This window comes from Pseudorca crassidens, chromosome 7 (genome assembly GCF_039906515.1).
Source record: "Pseudorca crassidens isolate mPseCra1 chromosome 7, mPseCra1.hap1, whole genome shotgun sequence".
In the NCBI taxonomy this organism is placed as follows: Eukaryota; Metazoa; Chordata; class Mammalia; order Artiodactyla; family Delphinidae; genus Pseudorca; species Pseudorca crassidens.
This window is the reverse complement of record NC_090302.1, coordinates 74,051,159-74,075,055: the sequence shown is the minus strand read 5'-3', so window position 1 is coordinate 74,075,055 and position 23,897 is coordinate 74,051,159.

The window sequence follows — 23,897 nt, the reverse complement described above, 5'->3', positions numbered from 1 at the left end:
GTGCACAGAGAAGCCTTAGGCTCATGACAACGATATTTACTACCCTCAATATTAGGATATTTCTCCATTTTGTACCCATTTACAACATTCATGAAACATCTGCCAAAGTGCTGAAATCAGCTTTGGGAAAGTAAACTAACAGTGCCCTGTGAAATGAGGAGGTTTGAGAGCCTAGGATTTGGAAGGCTGTAATTACTCCAGTTCTTGCACTGTAATCTGTATCTTTAGCATTGGGACACATGGTGAGTCATGAAACAAAACACTGATGCCCATGTAAGGCTCCTATAAATGAAGCTTCTGTGCTAAATGTAAGCAAGGCCTGAACCTATGCACACACACATGCACACAGTCACCAACTCCAGAAGCAGAATTGGAATATGCTTCCAAGAAAACTTACTAACTTTAACACTTCACAACCTATAGCCATTATTTAAATAGCCAAGTCACGTGTCATTAGTGATAGCCTCTATTTCCACTTTGGCACCCTAAAGGTATTTGCTAGTGATGGCCATATCCTCAAACTTTGAAATTAGAATTCACAACTTTAAGAAAAGAGCTAACTTGCCTGAACTCAGAGAACCAAATGTAGAATCATGCTGTGACAAATAGTCTATAGTCTATAGTATTATGATGTAGCCAGTCAGATTAGGGACAATTTAATATAGCAAGAGAACAGTCAGCTGCATTGAGTCAATCCCCGAGGGTTCTATTAAAATCAGATGAATCAGAGCATCATGGCTGCTAATCTTGTGCTCATCCAAATCGTATGTGAATAGGCTGAGCCTGCAGATTTGGGTTGAGAAAACCCTAAATGCAGTCTCTCCTTAGATATTTAACACACAAGCTGATTGGCACATTTCTAAATGGGCTTCAGTTAGATTCACTGAACAGATTTTACCAAGAACTTCCCAGTTCCTCTCAGACACACATTTAGGGATCCATCTGTCGTTTTTAAGTTTTTTGGTTTTGATCACTTAGTAGGAAGGTTGATGTAAAGAATTTACAAAGATTGAGTCTGTTTCTTCGGTCTGTTTTATCTGTAGCAGTATGCCTGAGTTCATCAAAGGTGAAGCACAACTCCAAAATGTTTGGCTTTGGTTAAATACTTCTTACCCATGTTTTTTGGCATAGACGTCATCAAGTCTCTCTGGATTAAACTTCTCTCGGCTAACAATTGTAAATCATGGCAGTATGATCATTAAAAAGATTTTTTTTCCTGGTTGAGAGGCATACCTATTTGAAGATGCTGCAGTGTGTAATGGGAAGTCTTCTTACCAGCAAGGATGATGGAAGATTTCTTTATAAATCATTTCATGGGAGACAAGCAGAGTTTAGCTTTATTAAGAGCTGGTGGAATTGAATCGGCACTTAGCAAAGAGTATCTAAGGCACGTGGGCTGCTTAAGAACATAAATATACCATTGAATCATTAGGTACCTGTTCTTGTTAAAATTGCTCATGCAAAATTCCTATTAGTTTCAAACCGTCTGATGTAATTAGTGCATAGAATTACATTTGACCTAGGTCTGCAGCTGGCATTTTTGACCACTCAGAAGTGATACTATTGATAAAAGAAAAAACAAATCAAGAGATTTCCAGGCAAACATACTTGTGAATCTCACAATGGAAAATTTAAAAGTACCTTTGCAGTCAAATGTGCAACCAAATATTTTCATTTTACCAATAATGTGTCAGTGGTATTTTATTTAAAGGGGAAAGACATTTGATGTATATTAATTTTATGAAAAGTCAGGTTTTCAATGTTTCAAACAGTCTTGCGTTCCAGCATTGTAGAAGCAAATTAATATCTTGGGTTCCATATCTAATTTAGAGTTTATCAACACTGCAATGTGAAAGAGGCAGAGGACAGTGATTCTGGGAGAAAAATAGCATTTTGTTGATTACCTATTTTGAACAAAAGTTATGATAAATATTTTCATATACTTATTCCAGTTGAGCTGATGAAGGATCTGATGCCCATTGAAATTAAGAAACACATGTAAATTTCCCCAATTATATGGTATAATAGAGCCAGAGTTTGTCCAGAACCAAGTTCCGGTTAACAGGCACTGCCGAAGAGCACTGAAGTTGAATTTCTAGAGCAACAGTTTGATTTTTGACCCATCCAAATTAAACCAGCATTTACTGGGCAGATACACTGTGCAAAGTGCTATGTTCTCATGGTTTACAGCTGAGCAGGTGACAGGGAAATAAATTGTGCACGCTTATGCAATATACAAGGAACCATTTCCTGTCCCCAACACTTGGATTAGGCATGCTTTCTGTATGCCCCACATAGCATCCACAGAAGTCTGGATAATTTAGGTTATGATGTAGTAACAAACAAAACCCCAGATCTTAGAGACTGAACACATTTAAACACCACAGTGTTTGGGGTATTCACTGTTTGTTGGATGAATGGCAGTATTGTTCTGTTTGCGCGTTCACAATAATTAGTTTTAGAGTCTATGGTCAGGTGGAAAATTTAGAAAATCCTTCAGTTTCTGGATTGAAATCTCAGGAGTAAAAAAGCCGTGGGCTATTCCCACATATAGTGCCACAAGGGATATTTCAGAAAAAACAAAATTAACTGAAGATTCTGATGCTGTATAGACCCTGAGTTTAACCTCAGAAAATGATTGGAAAGTGTCCACCTATCTTTCATGAAATGAGGGCTTATTTTTCCTGCCTGTCTAGTTTTGGTACACCAATCACATATAAACAGTCACATCCAAGAGACATTTTCATCAATTATAGAGTGCCTTCACAACATTCTATCTCAGGAAACTTCATAGCTTTTTCCTAGTGTGATTCTTTTGGCCTTTTCATTTTGAGATGAAATACAGATCAGTATAGCCTATATCAATGCTTTTACTTGGCGTAAAACCATTTGTTATCTTGTCCTTATCCTAAAAAAGCATCCCATTGTTGTATGAATTTGGGGATTTATCATTTTTGAGACTTCAGTCTCTGAAGACAGTATTTGGGGTAGATTTTAGTACTACATAACCTCTTCAATATATTTAAAAACTTAAAAAAAATGAGCACATTTACCTGAGATAAAGTTAAACATGCTAACAAAAGGACCAAGTTCCTTTGCTTTGAGTCATATTAACAACCTCACAAACCTCATTATTTAGTCAGAAGCTCTGATTAGAAGTTATAAATGTGAGTAAGATTTAATAAAAATTAAATTCTATAGATTTCAGATTGTTTGGAAGACATATGTTTTTAAAAATTGGGCTTGGTGGTAGTTGTATATATGATAGATGGGTAACTGCTACACAGAGGCTACTTTTTTTTTTTTTTTTTGCGGTACGCGGGCCTCTCACTGTTGTGGCCTCTCCCGTTGCGGAGCAAAAGGCTCCGGACACGCAGCCTCAGCGACCATGGCTCACGGGCGCAGCTGCTCCGCGGCATGTGGGATCTTCCCTGACCGGGGCACGAAGCCGTGTCCCCTGCATCGGCAGGCGGACTCTCAACCACTGTGCCACCAGGGAAGCCCACAGAGGTTACTTTTGATGTATTTACAGGGACAAGAGTGCTTGCCAGGAAAAGAGTGGAATGCTTTAGGATTCCTGTCTCATTTGAAGTCCTTCTTGGACGCTGTCCCCTGCCAACCATCTTTGTTGAGTGGGAAATGGGCTGTGTAACCCAATGTCCTTGACCATAGGTTATTGAAAAGTGAGTGGGAGAAAGAGAGAGAGGAGGACAAGAACAGAAGAACGGAGAAGGTAGAGGCTCAGGGGAGGAGAAAGAAGATGGTCAGAGAGAAGGAGAGTTGTGGTCTCTGGAGCTGCCCAAATCCTATTCTCCTAGAGCTAGGATTCTTTAGTTTTTTTTAATAAGCATTTTTCCATAAGCAGTTTGTTTTTCCTTGGTAACTTGAGGAGGACTGTGGTTTTTGCAAACAATGACCAAAAATAGCCTTATTAGCGTAATCACCTATAAGCAATGAGCTCTCATAGGGCATCTAAAAAAGAACTGATGTGCACTGAACTTTTTAGGAAACACATCTTGTAGACAGTTGTTTCTGGACTGGAATTTTGTTTTCTCACCTTCTGGCATGCCCCTGTGGTGGTCCTTTTTTTTACTCATGAGGCAGTGAGAATTGTTATAAACTGCCCCTTCTTTTGATATATTCAAGTGCTCTAAAAAGAAAATGAAACTAAAGCACAAAAATCAAAAACTTCAACACACTTCTCCCCCACCATAAACAACTGCTTTTGCTTGACTTGACCTGAATAGCAATATCTTCAGTTCTTCATTTTCTTTATGCAATTTTAATTTTTATTAGTAAAGTTTTAGAAACTTTTAATCACTTAAAATAAGCAAAACACTAATAATAGCTAGCATTTGGAGTACTTTCTCTGTATCGGATATTGTGCTCCCAGAACTCTAATTCGGGAAACTGAGGCTAAGTCACACGAAGGATGTGCAGCTAGTGAATTCGGAGCTTGGATTAGAAGCCAGGCAGTCTGATTTCAGAGCCACTTCACCCATCAAGCAACTATGGTTACCAGGGTCTTTGATCATGTCTGGCTCCAAGGGTTTTTAGAGAAGGCTAGGACTCAAACTTTGAAATTTTGTGTGCATATTTTAACCCTTAGTGTATCATTATTAGGAGGTTAACATGTGTATTTTGTTCTTTCAAGAATAGCCTTCTTGCTTTCCATTTCTTTTCTACAAAAAGCGTAGGCTTTTCACATACTGCTTGCAGAATATGAATCCTGATTCTCAAGATAAGAGAAGCTCAGCTAGTGTTAATAGAAACATATTGTTTGTTTTCCCTATTTAATCCATTTTTCCAGGAACCACATATTGCCCCATTGAATTCCCACTGTAGCACCCTGGATGGAAAAATAATTCAGAGCATACTGTACTTGGAGAGAAGCTTGGATGAATATAGTTACCAGGCAACCATACCCTCTTCTTCACAACTGACTTTCTCCTCAAGGTTTACCTCTATCCGTGCTTTTTCCCCCGCTTTATTTTTCAAGCTGGATCTAATATTTATTCTACACTACTAGTAAGAAATGTCACTTGTTCATAATATGGATCAAATGTAAGAATTTGTAATTATTAGGAAAGGTTTAAAACTGTTGCTTTCCCCTCTTTTGGAGTAGAGCAGAAAGTGAAGGTTATTTTTATTTTACATATTTAAGGTGTACAACACAATGATTTGGTATGTATACATTGTGAAATGGTTGCCACAATCAAGCTAGTTAACAAATCCATTGCCCCACATGGTCACCACCCCTTTTGTGTGTTGTTGAGAACTTTTAAGATCCACTCTGTCTGCAGACTTCAAGTACACACTATAGTATTATTAACAGAAAGTAAAGCTTAATTGCTTGAGGAACTGGTCCTACTACCCAAAGGAAGTGCCAGAATTCTCCCTTCACTTTATAAATGCAAGGCCAAAGCTTTCATAACGCGCTAAGTCTAAGTAACTGGCGGGTTACAGGTCACTGAGAATACACTTGAATGCTCTCAGCAGTACCCAAGATGTATTATGTTTGCATCACTGGCTTATTCAAAGGATAAAAAAATATTTACGTTTTGGTCATTGTTTGCTCTTTTTATGTAAGGACTTTCTTAGTCTTTTTAAAAAATATGATCACTTGCCTATTTCTCATCTTAGAGTTGGAGAACAGGAAAACAAAACATAGTCCCTGAATTTTATCTGTTGATTCATAGAGCGGGTATTTACTGAGTGCCTGCAGTGGTGGTGGTGAATATAGTGGTCAACAGCATGAGCTCCGGAGTAAGAAGAACTGAGTAAGACATTACCATTATAGGATCTCAGGTCCATGGTCCACAATCTCTAAGCCTCAGCTTCCTAACTTATAAAATGTGTGTCATATTGCCACCTACTCAGGGTAGTTTTAAGAACTGAAGGAGATAATGTCCCTAAAACCTTGATAAAGAGATTTGTGATTTGAGTCTTGAGATTTGTGGCAAAAGGAAAGCACTCAATACAACATAACTGATTATTATGTTAGTGTCTAGAACACATCAAATGCTTAATACTTAGGTGGGGAAGAGTTTATGCATGTCTAGGAGCCTGTGTTAAGATCTGTGTAGAATTTAGATGCATAAAAAGATAGCCCTTGCGCTTTAGAATCTTCTGTGGTAAAAGTGACAGAGGTAGAGGTAGAGATAAAGATTAGAATCAGTCAAAAATAATGAAATACTATAGATGAGTTTAGAAAAGCAGAACCAGTTTACACGTGGATGAGGCATCAGGGAAGATTTTATGGAGGAGGTGACTTTGAATAGAAGCATGAAAAATTGAACATTTATATTTGTGGAGATACTATGATATTGGAGATAAAGCTCTGAGAGAATAAAGGTATATTTTCCCCCAGGATTCTGTCCTCAGCAGAAGGTGTGTATAGTAATGATATCATATTTGGAAAGAGAAAATACCATTTCTTTCTAAGAATTGGCATGAATTCCTCTCCTAAATGAATAGTTGTGGTAATTGCATAGGACCTAGGGAGTTGGCTAGGACTCCTTTTGGACTTGTTAGGAAAACTAAAACCAAGCTGGTTTTAAAATTTTAAACGTTCTTTTCTTTCAAGTTCTCTAGCTTGTCAAATGATTTTATAAAATTGTTGGTGCATTATAATTTTATAATATAGTCTTGGAAGAGTATATGGACCCTGTTCACATGTACTGAGGTACTAAGGTCTTTGCTATATTTAAACTTCTTCATCTTCTTTCCACTTTGTTGTACTTATAAAACATAAGACTTTCCTTGCGGCGGAGAGAGGAACTGTAACAAGCGCCTGGCACCTGAGATGCAATTAAATCGGAGGTGCAGTTTAATCATGCAGCCTATGCGGTGATGTATCTGCATCAGACTTAATCCTGAGAACCTCTTTAAAAACCAGCACTCTGTTGGAGGTCAATCCCCATGCTTGTCACCGGGTCTAAAGTGACCATTAGTGCCTTACTCTGTATTTCCAAATGGCATTTGGGACAGAAAGAATTTATGGAGCACATTTTCTATGTTAGCCACTGTGCTAACGGGATTATTTCAGTGCTCTTCTCAGTGATTCTGTGAGGTAGGTAATAGCATCAGCCCTTTCTCACTGATGAGATCATGAGGCTTAGGCTAAGGAACGTGGGCAGATCTCATACCCAGGCACTGGTGAGGGCAGCCTGGAAACTCAGTTCTGATTTTAAAGACTGTGTTCTCAATTACTATGTCTCCCAGGTTGCCTGAGGAGAAATTACTCTTTAAAAAGTTACACGTACATGCATAAATACATTTCCACATGGTATATAATGTTTTCTTTCTTTATATTCCATTGTAATCTAGCCAGCTACATTTTTTTTTTTTTTTTTTAGTGGTACGCGGGCCTCTCACTGTTTTGGCCTCTCCCGCTGCGGAGCACAGACAGGCTCCGGACGCGCAGGCTCAGCGGCCATGGCTCACGGGCCCAGCCGCTCCGTGGCATGTGGTATCCTCCCGGACCGGGGTGTCCCCTGCATCGGCAGGCGGACTCCCAACCACTGCGCCACCAGGGAAGCCCGCTACTTCTTAAAGGATCAAAAAAACAAGACCTTTGCCATCTTGCACTGAGTGTTAAGACTCGTACATTTTTTCTAACGTTCAAGTCAGAATGCATTGAGAGAGATTTGGAAATAAAAGGAAACTTCCTCTTCATTTTCGGAGGAATGCAACTAGATGTAACCAGTTGTGACGTAGCTTGTGAGTATAATCAGCGAAACCATTGGGTCATTGATGCTATTTATCAAAATTTTTTCAGCAATTATGTTTTGCTTTCTCTTCATGTATTGTTCAGTTCGCTGGCAGCTCAACTTCCCTTGGGGAACCACATTGTGTGACAGGAAGAGTATGTCTCCAACAACTAGGATTGAGCCCCTGTAGTTGTGTTAACTTCAGCCTATCATTAAACCTCTTAATGCTCCAGTTTTCTCATCTTCTAAGATGGAGTAAAAATATTTGCCTTTGAAGGTTATTTAAAAATGGAAGCAGATGATGCATTTGAAGTACTTAGCAATAGATCTGGTATATAATAATCTACCTAAAAAGTGGAAATACTGGTTTTTTAAACCTCAAACTTCTGTTCCATTTTTTGTAACATGAATAATACCTACCTTCCAGGTGTGTGTGCATGTGTATGAGATGACTAAATATAAATAATATATGTAGACAGCATAGCACCTGGTAGAATCTCATTGAACATTGGATCCCCTCTCTTCCCATTAATTCACATTAAAAACACATTCTTGTCATCTTTATTTTCTTTTCCTTATTGATGTTCCTATCTCTTTATTGTCCACCACAACATGCTTGGCTTGTATGAAACTTACTGTTTCCTAGTTTTAACTTTAATAGTCAAGGAAGAGAAAAGCCCGCACAAAATGCAATTTCACCAGGAAGCGAATAAGCCACTTTTCAGGCAAAGAGATGATGAACTTAAAATGTAGGCTCCTTTTCAATATTTCAGGAAAACACTTTACATACAGTTCTGGGAATGTAGCCAAAATGAGAAAGCCAAGAGTTATATCCGGCAGATATTATGAGAGGGTAAGAGGAGTCACAGATATCCAATTACTTCTATAATAAAAGTACAACATCCCATACCTTTCTATCCACATCTTTGTTTTAGAAGGAAAGGCGAGGGGTGGAGGTTATGAAGTAAATCTTTAACGCTTATTTGGAAAGCTTCTCTCTTTTCCTCTCACTGTCTTCTGTTTTATAGTGCAGGTTTAAGCTAAAAGCCAGGCGAGCTCCTGCTCAGATCATTATTCTTAGGAAACTCTTTGGAATCAGACTTAATAATGTACATCCATCCATTTAGTAAATTTTCTGAACACCTGCCACATGCCAGGCACTGTGAATGATGCTAAGAATTCAATCAAGGAATTGGAGGAAACTTTCTGTATGCTCACACACCCACATCTACCAATGTTCATGCATCTGCACCCAAACACTCTCTCTTTTTTCCTGTTGCAGTGAAAATAAACCTCCTCACCCCCAGCTGCTTTCCATGGTCTGTTCCTTCTGTTGGATAAGGTGTCCCGTGGTTGCTCTTCTGCTCAAGGACTTCACTCTTGCAATTGCCCCCCATCAGTTTTCTTTCTCTTTCTGTAAGCAAGCTTATCCCTTTTGATAAAGTGGGATCCCACTTACAAAATCTATCCCCATGATTCACATCACTCTCCAAAGACAGCCCCATTTCTCTAATCCCTCTTTTGGCAAAATCCCTTGAAAGAGTTGTCTATACTCCATTTCCTTTCCTTCCAGGCTTTCTTGAAACTGCTTCATTTTAGCATTCATCCCCATTACTCCCCAAGACTGCTCATGTCAAGGTTGTCAGGCACTGGCTGTATTGCTGAAGCCAGCACTCCATTCTCAGTTCTCATGCTACTAACCCAGCAGCAGCAACAGACCCTTGGTTTCCAGGATGCCACATTCTCCTGGTTTTCCTTCTACCTCACAGGGAATCCCTCTCAGTCTCCTTTGCTCTTTCCTTTTCATCTTTCCAAGTACTAAATGCTGGAGTGCCCTGAAAGTTCTCAGACCTTTACTTTGTTTTCCTCATAAGTGAATCCGTCTATTCCAACGATTTCAAATGCCAGTAACTCCCAAATGTGTATCTCCAGTCTCAAAACTCCTTCCTGAACTGCACAATTGTACAGCCAACTGTTTACTTGACGTTTCTACAGCTGAAACTTCACCCATCTCAAACTGAACTCTTAATTTCTACCTTTCAGACTTCTCTCCAAGTATTTCATTTTTGATCAGTGCAACTCTAATCTTTAAACCAGGGGTCCCCAACCCCCAGGCCATGGACGGGTAGCCGTCTGTGGCCTGTTAGGAAGTGGGCCACACAGCAGGAGGTGAAGGAGCGCCGGCAAGCAAAGCTTCATCTGTATTTACAGCTGCTCTCCATCGCTTGCATTACCACCTGAGCTCCGCCTCCTGTCAGATCAGCGGCGGCATTAGGTTCTCATAGGAGCGTGAACTCTACCGTGAACTGCGCATGCGAGGGATCTAGGTTGCACGCTCCTTATGAGAATCTAATGCCTGATGATCTGAGGTGGAGCTGAGGGGTGATGCTAGCGCTGGGGAGTACATTTTAAAGTGTCAGGTCTTGGATTAAAATCAGATCAGTCAGCTTGTTAACATGTATTTGTGTACTGTCTTTCCCTTCCTTACATAATGATCTTATTTCTCCATCTTTCCTTTTCTTACCCGATGATTTAATATGATTGATACCAAATGAACGAAACCAGGCTCCCTTTCTGGACTATGCTAACTGACTAAGTTTTTTTAAATCAATCAAGGCTGACATGTTTCTCTTCATTCCTTCTAGCCTTCCATTTTGCTTGATTGCCTTATTGCCCTGCATCTGTTTCCAGTCCCCCGTGTCCACATATCAACCTTCCTTGCACATGTTAGAAATTATTATTCAGTACCCTCCATGAGAGCTCATCTCCATCCTTTTGCAGGGCACTAGTTTTCCAGCTGGCACACTGTCTTGCAACTTGTTTCCCCCTTGGTCTCAGTACATAAGTGCCAATCTCCACTGGCAGCTCTTTCAGCAGCATTGGTGCCAGCCTCCTTCTGATGCAGGTGGAACTCCTGGGAGTAGCCATGAACTATTCCCAGCTGCCTCCTCTGCTCCTGGGTCTTGCCAAAGTTTTCTTTAGACCAGCCAAGTCTCTAATCTTCAGAAAATTACTTGATGACTGCAGACGGAGCTTCATCCCTCATGAGTTTTGTCCTTTCTGAACCACCCCCAGGCCCACACATGTGGAGAAATTAGGATGTAAAATGCCTATGAAAAATCTAGTTAGTGTTTCAAAATTGTAATTGCAGCTATAAAAGGCAAGTGCAAATGTTTTTGAGCTATATTGATTAGTAGTGTTTACTTTTGTGACCAAAACCCCCCAAATCTCTTTTCACTTTGTACTAATATGAGGGAGCAAGAGTACCTTCCGGGTTCATATTTCCTTTAAGAAGAATCAGTAGTGTACTTGGCCAAAACTGAATTTTGCCCAGGCTGCCCAACCTCATGGTACAGGTACTATAGAATAGAAGATGAGATGGCTTTGGAGTCAGAAAGCCTTAGGGCTAAAGCCCAGCACCATCATAAACCAGCTGTGCTATCTTGAGAAGCTACTTAAAATTCTCTATCTAGGTTTTCTCATGTATAGCAAGGGAAAGAGTAATTCCTAATGTATAATGCTGTAATAGGGATTCATTGAGGCATGAAATATGTAGTGTGAATTAATCTAGACCCATAAATCCAGGGGTGGAAGAAAACAAGCTTTCTTCATTTTCTTTAACTGGTAATTTCTGACTCTGAACCCTTCTTCTGTTGGGCTAGTAGAGATACAAAGATAACTCAATTCCATTTGTACCTGAAATTTTATTCTCCCTTTCTTTAGGGAGCAATATCCACTGTTTAAGAATATCATACAGTGGTAAGATTTTTGGCTCTTTGGTCTTGGTGGGAGAGTTAGCTGTTGTCTGAGGTCATAGGTTAACCCAGGTGGCCTTGGAGACGTCCAGTGCCTCAGTGTGCGTGGCCCTTTCAGACCCCGGGGCTCTCTAATTCTCTCTTCATTGCCCAGCTTGAGTGTAGAGTATTTGGTGACATTCTCTAGAGGCCCATATCCCAGGTGCCCTTTCCTCTAGCCCTGTGTCTTTTGTTGCTGAAAACCAGGGAATAGGTGTTCTTTGCTCTCAGGATCCATGGAGTTTTCTCTCTTCCTTTGCTTCTTACTCAAGCCAAAGAAAATGTTTTACTGACAAAGGTATGGAGAGTACCCTGCTTCTCCTAGATGTTTAGTCTATATGTACAAATACCCTTTTCCCATGTGTCTCTCAGGAGCATCCAGCATTATTTGTTTAGTGGGTGAGGAAATTCAGAATACAAGTCACTCTTCCCCAAACTTTTTGAAGAAAGCAAAGAAAAATTCTGTCCTCATCCCTTGAATGAAGATTGGAAGAAGTGAGCATTAAAAGGGGCAAAATGCAGGGAAAGAAACACCTAAAGTAATACTTGAAATTATTATCCTGCCTCATGTGTAATATCACAGTGACTGGCCCACCGAAGGTGCTCAAGAAGTTGGAGTTATTATTGACATAGAAAATTGATTCTCTAATATTGTTTTTTCCTCACAGAAACTGAATTTTTCAACGCCTCTCTGTGGAATATCTTTTGATTCTGGGCAATCACTTTGAGATGGCTGGCTAGGGGTCAGAAGAGACGTCTGTGACTGTGGAACTGATCGAGGGGCAGAGAAGGATCCAACTCAACCTTTAGGTTTCCTGTGTACCATGGAGTCCAGCCAGCAACAAGACACAGTATCTCAGAAGCCACCAGAGACAAGATCACTTTCCAAGAGAAACATAAGCCTCTCATAGAATCACCTGCTGGTATATTTTGGCTTGTGAAGCCTAACTAGTTTGTGAAGGCGTGCCAATGAGGATGACATTTGCTTGTGTGGACAGACTAAGGATAAAGTGGTCAAAGGATAAGAAGGTGATGACTAGAAGAACAAAGATGTCATCGGAGCCAGACTGTTTGATAATAACAGCAGGAGTTCTGCAGGACACAGAAAATATGACTGTCTCCTCAGGTAAGTAATAACAGCTTATATTCGTGCAGTGCTTTTCAGTTTTATAGCACTTTTATATACCTTACTTTTCTCTTACACCTTCACGACATTGGTCTAAAAATATGTTAGTGGTTCTTATAATTTCTGCCTTTTGGATGAAAAAAACCCTGAAGCTCAGAGGAGCTTACCTGAGCTGAAACAACTAAAAAACAGTCCAGAGCTCTAGAGAACAGTGCTTTTTCCATGAAACTCCATAGTCTCCTGAAATACCTGGAAAACCTCCCCCTGCCTCTAGTTTTTGATCTATAATCTTAAGGTTGACAGGAGCTTTATATGCAATGCTGGCTACTTAAAATTATTCCTTTATGAGACTTCTCGGTTTCTGATACAGGACAATTACTGCTTTAAGGAATTCTAAAAATTCAGATGAAAGGCTTTGTTTGATTTTTTTAATGTTATTTGATATTTGGATAAATTTCTGTGCTTGACCATAGCTGTCTCTTTTTTTACAGTTTGATCTCTTAATCATGCATAGACTAGTATCTTAACCTTGTTATGTTTTATTATTTTCTATTTTGCATAATACTTTTGAATGAGAATCAGAAAGCATGGAGAATAAAGTGGTGTGGTTTTAAGTGTAAGCCTTGTCACAGCAAGAGTAACTGACTAAATTCTGATTTTACTATCTATGTTCCTTTCATTAAGTTCATTAAGGAATCTCAGAGCAGATTTTCCATTCGATTCCCACTAAATATCTTGATCCTACGTTGAGTCAGCTAGAACACCCTGGTATTTCAACTTTAAAAAAAAATGTATGAGTCACTGAAGATGGTATGCCAGGTTAACCTCAGACATCATTTTTAATTCTAAAAGATGCTCTGGGAAAGCAGTGAAGACTCTGCTTTCTAGAGTGTAGACGACTGATTAGTGAATGACCTTATGATCAAGCTTCTTTCCAACCCTGGGAGAATACTATAGCTAACAAGTTGTCTTTAAACTGGACTCAGAAAATTTAGTTTGTTCTTCGACCTCTAACTGATACCTATAATTCCTAAGGGGTGATAGAGTGAAATGATAAAGTCAGTCTGTTAAAGAAAGTACCCAATATCTTCACTTTCTTACACTTCAGATTCTGCCTTTGACCTCGGCACTTGGTGTTTGAAACTTTGACCTCTCCCTAGATGACTTGGACATGTCCCTCCATCTCCTGCTACTCCAGGAGTACATAAGCAGCATAACTTAGGCTAGCATTAGTGCCTTGGGATTCTGTTCTGATTCTGGCTGTTTGGCTGGTACTCAGTCTGCCTGCTCTGTGGGAAGAGCCGTGAGAAAGACCTCACTCACAGGTCAACCTTACTATGAGCTGAAGTAGCAGGTTTGAAATGCTTCACCTCCAGCTGGTACTATCTTTAGACAAACAGCCTAATGGGAATCGCTATGGTGGGTCATTTCTATAAGGTGAAAGATAAAACAGCCCTAGCTAACATAGTGCTGCAATCAAAGCATTCCCTAAAACAGTGGTATGAGCAAAGTGAGGTTGTGTTAAAAGAATACACTGCTTTTCTTCAATTAAATTGTATGCTTTGAGCTGCGAGTCTTCTCAATCTTATATTAAGAGATTTCGGCCTTATTTTATTTCTCCCTACTTTGGTTTCTTTTGCTCAGTTGTAACTGTGATTTAATCACATATACTGCAGAATTATTGAGATTATACATTGTTATAATCTACTCCAGTGTACTTATAGCTTCTTCATTTTCCACTGAGTCCCAAAGTTACAGCAGATTTCTCTCTGCTATTGAGAAGCAAGGTAGGCAATGCAGGAGGCAATGCTGGTGAAGCTTATATTCTTTAACAGCAGAAACAGTTCCACTGGAGGAGCCACAAAATAAAAGACATTTATCTAAGTACCTACTCGATACATCTTTTAAAGAATAGTCCATACAACAAAAACTGTATGTTGATTTGTTTATGCGCTCTGTCATCACAAGTCAGGCTGTTTGGTTTTTGTAATTGATGAAATCCTACCACTCAATCTGTAGAACTATAATTATTACTTGTTCTTCAGCTAAAAAAGGATGGTTTCTTATATTACACTATGAAGCATTTTTGCTTTTCAGTTGAAAGGGTAAAACAACAGAATTTGAACTGTCTTACAGGATAATCGCTACCATTACAAAAATCCTGACATAGAAAGAAACTTGAGAGGCCGTCGGTCTGTCCTTTTTCTTGTCTTATATTTACACCAAAACCTTCAGGAATGCCTTGATTATACAACATGTTATTTTTGTTTTCGGCTCACATGTAATTTAATTGCTAATCTGTTATCCTTGGAGGTACCGTATCTTTCTGTTTGCTGTCTTGGATCAAGATATAGTGTATCCCCTTAAAATGGCACACTTAATATTAACCTCTTGTGTAGGCTGAAGGATACTTGTAGCCAAATAATATAGGGTGCTTGTTAAAATATAGAGTCCCTGAACCTAGAAATTTGCATTTTAATAAGCACACCAGAAAATTGTAATGTGACTTTGAAGATTCACTCGTAAAACTATTTGTATATGACCCCAAAGGTGCATGACATATGGTTATATATAATTTGTCACTTCACTGAGTCACTAATTAGAGTCATGGGCCCTAGATTTAGAGCGTGTGTCCTTAGTGAATGAAGGAGGGAATGTGGCTACTCTTTGCATCTCAGAGTGGCATTCGCTCTTTACACATGAACTCCAGAGAAGCCTTGTTCTACTGCATTTTATGAGAAAGTTAGGCGCTTTTTGAATGTTTGAGATGTTCTCAGGACCCTCACCAGTATCAAGATTCTGCTGTTTTCTAACTTAAAATGCCTTAAAAAATTATGTTTTGGCTAACTTTTTCTGCTGGATTCTTCCTCACAGTCTGCGCACTCCCTCTAGAGATTGCAGCATGTATGGCATGGTTACCTGCACATACACAAAGGGTTCACGTCTATGATTCCATGATGAGTTGTTATTCCATATATTAGCCAGTGGTACCTTTCCATTATTTGTTAATATCACCTTATTCTCATTCAATTCACTGTCCATTTGATGCCTAATTTAAAACATTCCTGTCTACCTCTTCATGCAGATCATTATTAACTGCTTAAAAATAAGGACAGATTAATTTTGCTTCCATTATTTTTCCAGCCACTTAAAATTTTGCAAGTCATTGCTACTCTAGGTTTCTTGTCCTTCTTATGGTTTATCCTATGAAGCGTATTTTGTGTACAAAATGTGTTTAATTTCCCAAGCTAGAACTGACTGGTAAAATTGGGTCCAGCATATTCCATCAGCCTTTTAAGTTTGATATATATTTAAGGAAATCAGTTTAACTTGCTCAGATTATTATTGTTTTTTTTAGGGTTACAAACGTTCTTTAATAACAACGGTAAACCTATAGTTTAAATACATACATACATACATAGATAGAAATACATACATGTAATGTGGAAATTAAACTGCTAGCAAATTACTGCTGTCATGGCTGGAATTCCTTTTTTTTTTTTTTTAACATCTTTATTGGCGTATAATTGCTTTACAATGGTGTGTTAGTTTCTGCTTTATAACAAAGTGAATCAGTTATACATATACATATGTTCCCATATCTCTTCCCTCTTGCGTCTCGCTCCCTCCCACCCTCCCTATCCCACCCCTCTAGGTGGTCACAAAGCACCGAGCTGATCTCGCTGTGCTATGTGGCTGCTTCCCACTAGCTATCTATTTTACGTTTGGTAGTGTATATATGTCCATGCCACTCTCTGACTTTGTCACAGCTTACCCTTCCCCATCCCCATATCCTCAAGTCCATTCTCTAGTAGGTCTGTGTCTTTATTCCCATCTTACCCCTAGGTACTTCATGACCTTTTTTTTTTTTTTTCCTTAGATTCCATATATACGTGTTAGCATACGGTATTTGTTTTTCTCTTTCTGACTTACTTCACTCTGTATGACAGACTCTAGGTCCATCCGCCTCACTACAAATAACTCAATTTCGTTTCTTTTTATGGCTGAGTAATATTCCATTGTATATATGTGCCACATCTTCTTTATCCATTCATTTGTTTATGGACACTTAGGTTGCTTCCATGTCCTGGCTACTGTAAATAAAGCTGCGATGAACATTTTGGTACATGACTCTTTGTGAATTACGGTTTTCTCAGGGTATGTGCCCAGTAGTGGGATTGCTGGGTCGTACGGTAGTTCTATTTGTAGTTTTTTAAGGAACCTCCATACTGTGGCTGTATCAATTTACATTCCCACCAACAGTGCAAGAGGGTTCCCTTTTCTCCACACCCTCTCCAGCGTTTATTGTTTCTAGATTTTTTGATGATGGCTATTCTGACCGGTGTGAGATGATATCTCATTGTAGTTTTGATTTGCATTTCTCTAATGATTAATGATGTTGAGCATTCTTTCATGTGTTTGTTGGCAGTCTGTATATCTTCTTTGGAGAAATGTCTATTTAGGTCTTCTGCCCATTTTTGGATTGGCTTGTTTGTTTATCTGATATTGAGCTGCATGAGCTGCTTGTATATTTTGGAGATTAATCCTTTGTCAGTTGCTTCATTTGCAAATATATTCTCCCATTCTGAGGGTTGTCTTTTGGTCTTGTTTATGGTTTCCTTTGCTGTGCATAAGCTTTTGAGTTTCATTAGGACCCATTTGTTTATTTTTGGTTTTATTTCCCTTTCTCTAGGAGGTGGGTCAAAAAGGATCTTGCTGTGATTTATGTCATAGAGCGTTCTGCCTATGTTTTCCTCTAAGAGTTTGATAGTTTCTGGACTTACATTTAGGTCTTTAATCCATTTTGAGCTTATTTTTGTGTATGGTGTTAGGGAGTGATCTAATCTCATACTTTTACATGTACCTGTGCAGTTTTCCCAGCACCACTTATTGAAGAGGCTGTCTTTTCTCCACTGTATATTATTGCCTCCTTTATCAAAGATAAGGTGACCGTGTGTGTGGGTTTATCTCTGGGCTTTCTATCCTGTTCCATTGATCGATATTTCTGTTTTTGTGCCAGTACCATACTGTCTTGATTACTGTAGCTTTGTAGCTTGCTCAGATTTACCTATGTAGAATATTTATGGTTTATTTGTTAATGCAATCTTTTAGTGAGATTTTAAAAGCCGTGTGTGTGTGTGTGTGTGTGTGTGTGTGTGTGTGTGTGTGTGTGTGAGAAAGAGAGAGAGAGAGAGAGAGATACCTTTATTGATTCCCCTACTCGATGCTAATTGCCATCATCATTCTTGTCCTTTTTCAGAAAAGTTCATGTCAACAAATAATAGTCCTTGGAAAACAAACATAATGCCTGATAGGGGTGATCTGTGCTCAAATATGAACAAATACTTGACTAGTTCCAAACTAACTGCTGTTCTAATGTGCTGTCATCAACCTGAGATAAGAGGTACAGGCTGGCTTGCATTTATTCTATTTAGGTGTGAAATAGTTATGGCTTCGTAGGCCATAAGTGAATGAAGTGCAGTATGCAAAGCCAAGTATTCAACGTAGAACAGAATCATCCTGTTTTTAATCCTATTTTGATTAAGTTATAAATATAGAAAAGTCTCTATTGTTAAATCAATCCAATACAACATTTACAGTACCTACTAAGTTCAGAGCATTATGCTGGATGTGGACTACAAATATTATTTGTATTAAAGATCACATAGAATTTTACAGTTTTCCTCAGCAATGTATACCTTCATTATAATTGTCACATAATAAAATATGAAATGTTACTGTTTCTTCTTCTACCCTTACTGACTCACTGAGTATTTCACTATTGATTCCTAAGGGCTTTTAAGAGTGCCTGGTACATACTGTATGTTCAATAAATATTAGTTGAAGAAACACATCACTTCCACCATATTCTGTTGGTCACATGGGTGCCAGCCCTCTGTGAGTGTGGGAGGGACTATATGACCATGTTATAAAAGGGAGTGAGGGTCTTTGGGGGAAATCGTGGAGGCAAGCTACCATAAACTGCATCCACATACTCACAAAATTGTCCACAGCATCAAATTTTCCACACATATGACCTTTCCATCTAGTGGAAGAAAACGCTGAAGGGCAGTCTACTAGGGCCGTGCCTTGCTTGTTTACGTGTACTTTCTTTTACTCCCTCTCAGTAAGGATTTCTTGGAAGAACCAGGACATGTGGAAGGAAGTCAGAGTGTGATGTCAACTTACAGTGGTACTATCATACCTAGGGTTACTTTTTCTTTCTTCCTTCTTCTGACCCCTGTCAATGCTTAGCTGTCCTCACCATCTCTTGTTCCCCATATCTAGTCCACCAACAAATTTAAGCAAATAAACCTGTTTTATAACGCTTGAATCCATTTACTTCTTTCCAGTTTCATTATCAGCCTAGTTTAAGCTACCACATCTCTTTACTGAGCCAACTACAAGAGCCTCACCATTCTTCTCCAGGCAATGACTTCTCTCTCCCTCCAGTTAATTGTTTAGGAGTAGTCAGAGTTAGCATTTAAAAATGCAATTTCAATAATGTCTCTCCTATGTAAAGCCCTTCAAGAATTAATGTAAGAAACAAAATCTTTGCCAGGACCTCCATGCTTTAAATTATCTGGCTTCTTTCTTCATTCCCTGGATTGTATTTTGCTTCTGCGCTCTTCTTTTTCTGTGTTCCAGCTCAGTGGTCTCATGTGATTCCTCACATGTCCCATGTTCTCTGTTAACTTAAGCCCCCAATACAGGAGTTCTCTCCCCACCCTTTGACCTAGTTAACCCCTCTCCATGTCTCACATGTTGGCCAATTTGTCTTTTCCTCATGGGAGTCATTTTGATCTTTGGACTTACTCAGATTCTCCAGATGTATTCTGTCAACATTTACTATACTTTTTCCTAGTAGGACTCATTACAGTTTATATATTTGTGTGATTTCATTTGATTAATTTATTTCTCTACACTAGACTATAAGCTTCATAAGTCAGGTATGTGTCTATTTTATTTTTGGCTTTTGTTAGATCTCCAGAATACATAGTAGTGCTTCAAAATATTATATAAAAGAATGAATGGATAAAACTCAATTCATTTTCTTCTCTTGGGAGGAAAGTAAATCTATCACTGGAGAACTGTATTTTTTTTTTTTTCCTCTCTCTCATTTATAAATTCTCATGACGTGAGTCATGAAAATGCCCTTTCTTTTCATTGTAGAGGAAATACACCACCTATAATTTAAGCTTTTCCCCAATAAAATGACTTCCCAAGGTTTCCAAAAAAAGAGAAAGAAAAAGAAAATGCCCTTTCTTTGGTTTGACTTCATGCATCAGATAAGAACTATACCCTTAGGGAAGCAATAAGGAACAAATCAAAGCTAATTGATGTGCAAAGTATTACCATGGTGAATCTCCACTGCAGTCTTCATCTTATCTCCTTCCTTTTCTGATAATACTTTTTCATCTGTTCTTTTCATAATGAGAGCTACTTATGATTTCTCCCAGTTTTTGTGTAAACAAGAGAATAGATGGTATACTAAAAGATTGAACTATGTTGAACATTAGAAAGCAAAATACCTGCATACTTATTATCTTTTGAGTCAGACCAAAACAAACTTCTTCAGCAGTGTTGGTGTGTCAAATTTCTATACTATTCCAGCCACTGATTTAGGGATTTCATCTCAAATTTCTCAATAAATATCATAGGAAATCTTTGAAAACCTTAATCAAATATTTCAATTGTAAAGAGAAAGAGAGAAAGACTCAGAGAAATTAGGTAACTTCCTTAAAGTCACCTTAGTTTAATGTAGGATCTGGGATTGAAACTTAGCTCTCTCTAATTAAAAACAAGAGCAAGGAAAGATACTCTTTAAGTATGGCTTAATTCAGAACATCAGTAGAACAGATGGACTCCCCTTGTAGAGATCATCACTCTACTCAGAAAGAGGACTCGCAGTGGGCTTCTGCTTCCTTCTTTGGTCCATTTTTAGCCTATTATAACTTATTTATGACATAAGCTTAGTATGTGTTTGTTTATGCCAGATAACTATCATCTCCGTAACGGAAGAATTTTATTCCATGTCTACTCAAACACGACTTGGAAATGCAAAGAAGAAATATTAAGCAACTTCATGCTACTGGTTGATATAGCACTGAATAGTTAAAGTAACTTCTAGGAGCAAAACTTCATCTTATCTCTTTTCATGAAGATCTCACATCAAGATATACAGAACCCATCAAAAGATTCTACTCTGACCACATCCATCTCTTCACAACATTCTCAGCCTCTTTTTCATGTACCAGACTTCCATACCAAGATGCTGGTGTGAATTTCCTTTGCTTCTGTTACCAAACTCAGGTTTGGCTGCTCATGGCTTGAAAGCTAGTACTCAAGAGACAAATGTTGGTTGGAAAAGAAGATTGCTTTATTTAGGAGGCTGGCAACCTGGGGAGAAGGTGGACTCATGTCCAAGAACCAGCTCTAAAGATTCTGCTCCACCATGACAGTCTTTAAGGGAAAAAGGGGGAACATAACAGCAGCTAATCATTTGGGGAAAGGGTCAGAGTCTTCATCATTTTTCCACTGTGTGCAAACTAGCTGGCTCCGCTCTTTTCCTTTTCTGATGCTATCTTGGTCATGTGGCCTAGTCATAAGACTGATGGAGAAAAGGTCTTTATCCTTTAATCACATACTCACCATTTCCCTTCCCTTAAACTAAGAAAAGAATCAGTGTGGTAAGCAAGGCTGAGCAAAGATCTTGGAAAATATGCAGAAGCCTAAGGGTCTTGGAATTTAGTGTAAAGGTTAGGGGTTAAAATATAAGGAGGCTCTAAGGTCAAGAGGCTGCTTACATTTCCACGGCTTTCCCAAAACTGCCAAAATGTTATCCTGTAATCTCAACCCAGTTGAATTCTCCAGTTTAAAAGATTAACCTTGACTTTCTATTTCCAACTCAAATTCTCTGGTTCAGGTCATCCCCTTTAAGTAGTGAGATCCCTGGCCGTTACTTCCTAGGTCCCAAGTAATTTCTAAACTTTATCTCATTACTGAAGTCTCTAAGCATTATTAAATGTTTTGCACTAGCTCATTCAATTGTTTTTCTGTTGCAAAGAACTGAATATATTTAACTTATATGATATTGTGGAAAGGGCTTGTATCTGTAGTCACACTCCCAAGACATCATAGATTTTTCTCCCCTAACAGACTTATAATAGGAGGCTGAGATAAATCAGCTTCTCCAGTGTCACAGTTTCTTTATGAGTAAATAAAATGGTTTGAATCATTAAAGATTCCTTTCAGCCCTAATGAACTCTGCTTTCTTTTCCGAGAGACTTAGTTCGTACATCTACTAGGCATTCACCAGAAAGAGATGAGGTTTTCAAATGACAAAAGCAAACAGAACCCTCAAATTCATGGATAGAGCACACAAGAGAATATTCGTAGCCCCTAGCAATGCTTCTTGGTGAAGTTGAAATTCTGGCACCATGTTTTTTCAGGGAATCATATGAAAGGATAAAATAAAAAGTTCTTCCTAAACCACTGATCAACAGGATAATTGTGTAGTTAGCCACAAGTGCAAGAAAGCAGAATCTAATGTGGCTGTACAGATGTAGAATGTAAGAACTTTGATAAGACTAATGAAAATGAGTTTTCCCTTGGCATGGATATCCACATAAGGTACTTATTTTCCATTTTGGAGGAAGCTAAAAAAAGTTAAATCAAATAACTTATTGCTTAGTTTTTCCTTATGTGAGCTTGCAGAACTTGGCAGTAGCAACAGATAAGCTGCCACTCCATACTTCTCTCACCTGGCAAGAAGAGCGGTGTCCTGAGGAAAGACGTGAGTCTCAGAGGCCTACGGCTCTAGATTCAGATCTTGTCTGTGCCACTTGGTATCTACGACCCTGGAAAAATTGAATGACTTCTTTATCCTTCGTTTCCTTTTCTGACTCTTTCAAGGTGGCTACATGACTTAAGTTAGATAGGTGCACATGTTATCATAATCACACAGTTATTTGCCTATTTTTCTTTCAAGTCTTTGAATTCCATGAAAGAATGGATAATGCCTATCTTTTCACCATTGCACTTGAAGGGTCTTTGCAGTGGCTGGAAATAGTATGTGCCCAATAATTACTTGTTGAATGATTCATATTTTAGAACTTAAAATGGTATCTGGTGCTTGGTAGATATTTGAAAAATCAGAGTTCTTTTTCCTTCCCTTGCACCTAAACTGTGTTCAAAAAAACTCAAATTCTGACCAAATCAGGTATACCAATTGCTTTCCTATTGTCTTAAAATCCACACCTGCATTTCTAGACCCTGATTTGTGATGCTGGGACCCTACAAACTACATTTCTTAGACTTCTTGCCAAATGGCTTGTGGTAGGTTTGGTCAATAGGAGACACCAGATAGAGATTGAAAGGCAGGAGAAGGGCAGAAGGACCTTCTCCCTGTTCTTTTCCTCTTGTCAGCAATGCTTTGGCAGAAGTAGTTATCTTCAGGCTCTTTCAGGGCTCCGAGAGATAACCCTAGCATACCCTCCCAAAGGTAGTACCTCCACCTCAGAGGTCTAAGCAGGAGTTGTCTCTAGAGTTTGTTCTTTGAGCTTCTAAATGTCAGCAATTTCACCTCTTCCTTTTTGTTTCCCAAGCAATGTAGATGATAGTTACTTTCTGCAATTACTATCTTTGGTTTTACTCAGTGTTTCTTTTATGCTCTTTTAGCTTTTCAGCACCTATGGGACCAAATTTCTATATTAAATTTCTTTCTGCTGAAATGTCTGCTAAGGCTTCAGTTCCCCTGAATAGATCCTGGTTGATATAATGTACTATTTGTATATATATGTACAATTTAGCAATGTTCATAAAATGAGTGCTTGTGTATTGAATTCTGCCTATATGTCTGACAACTGTGCTATACTTGGAAAATCTAAAGATGAGTAGGTATAGCCTGTGTCCACAAGGAAGTGAGAGCCTAGTTGGGAGAACAAGAAAAAATCTGATCAAACCACTTTATCACAAGGGTTGACAGATGTATGTACAAAGTGCTAAGGACAAACAGAACACTGAAAATTAGCAGAATCATGGTGGATGAGAAAGAAACTGTTATTAAAAATTTTGAAGGAGTAGATGGAAAGTGGTTAAAGGATCTTAAATGGAATGGAATTTACAGAAAATATTGATGTATATACATGAGAGTATAGATGGATTTTGTAAATAATATTTTTATTATTTTGCCATGGGAAATAAAATAATCATCAAAATGTTAAAATGTTGAGACTTAGAATGTTCCCTTTAAATAAAGGAAGC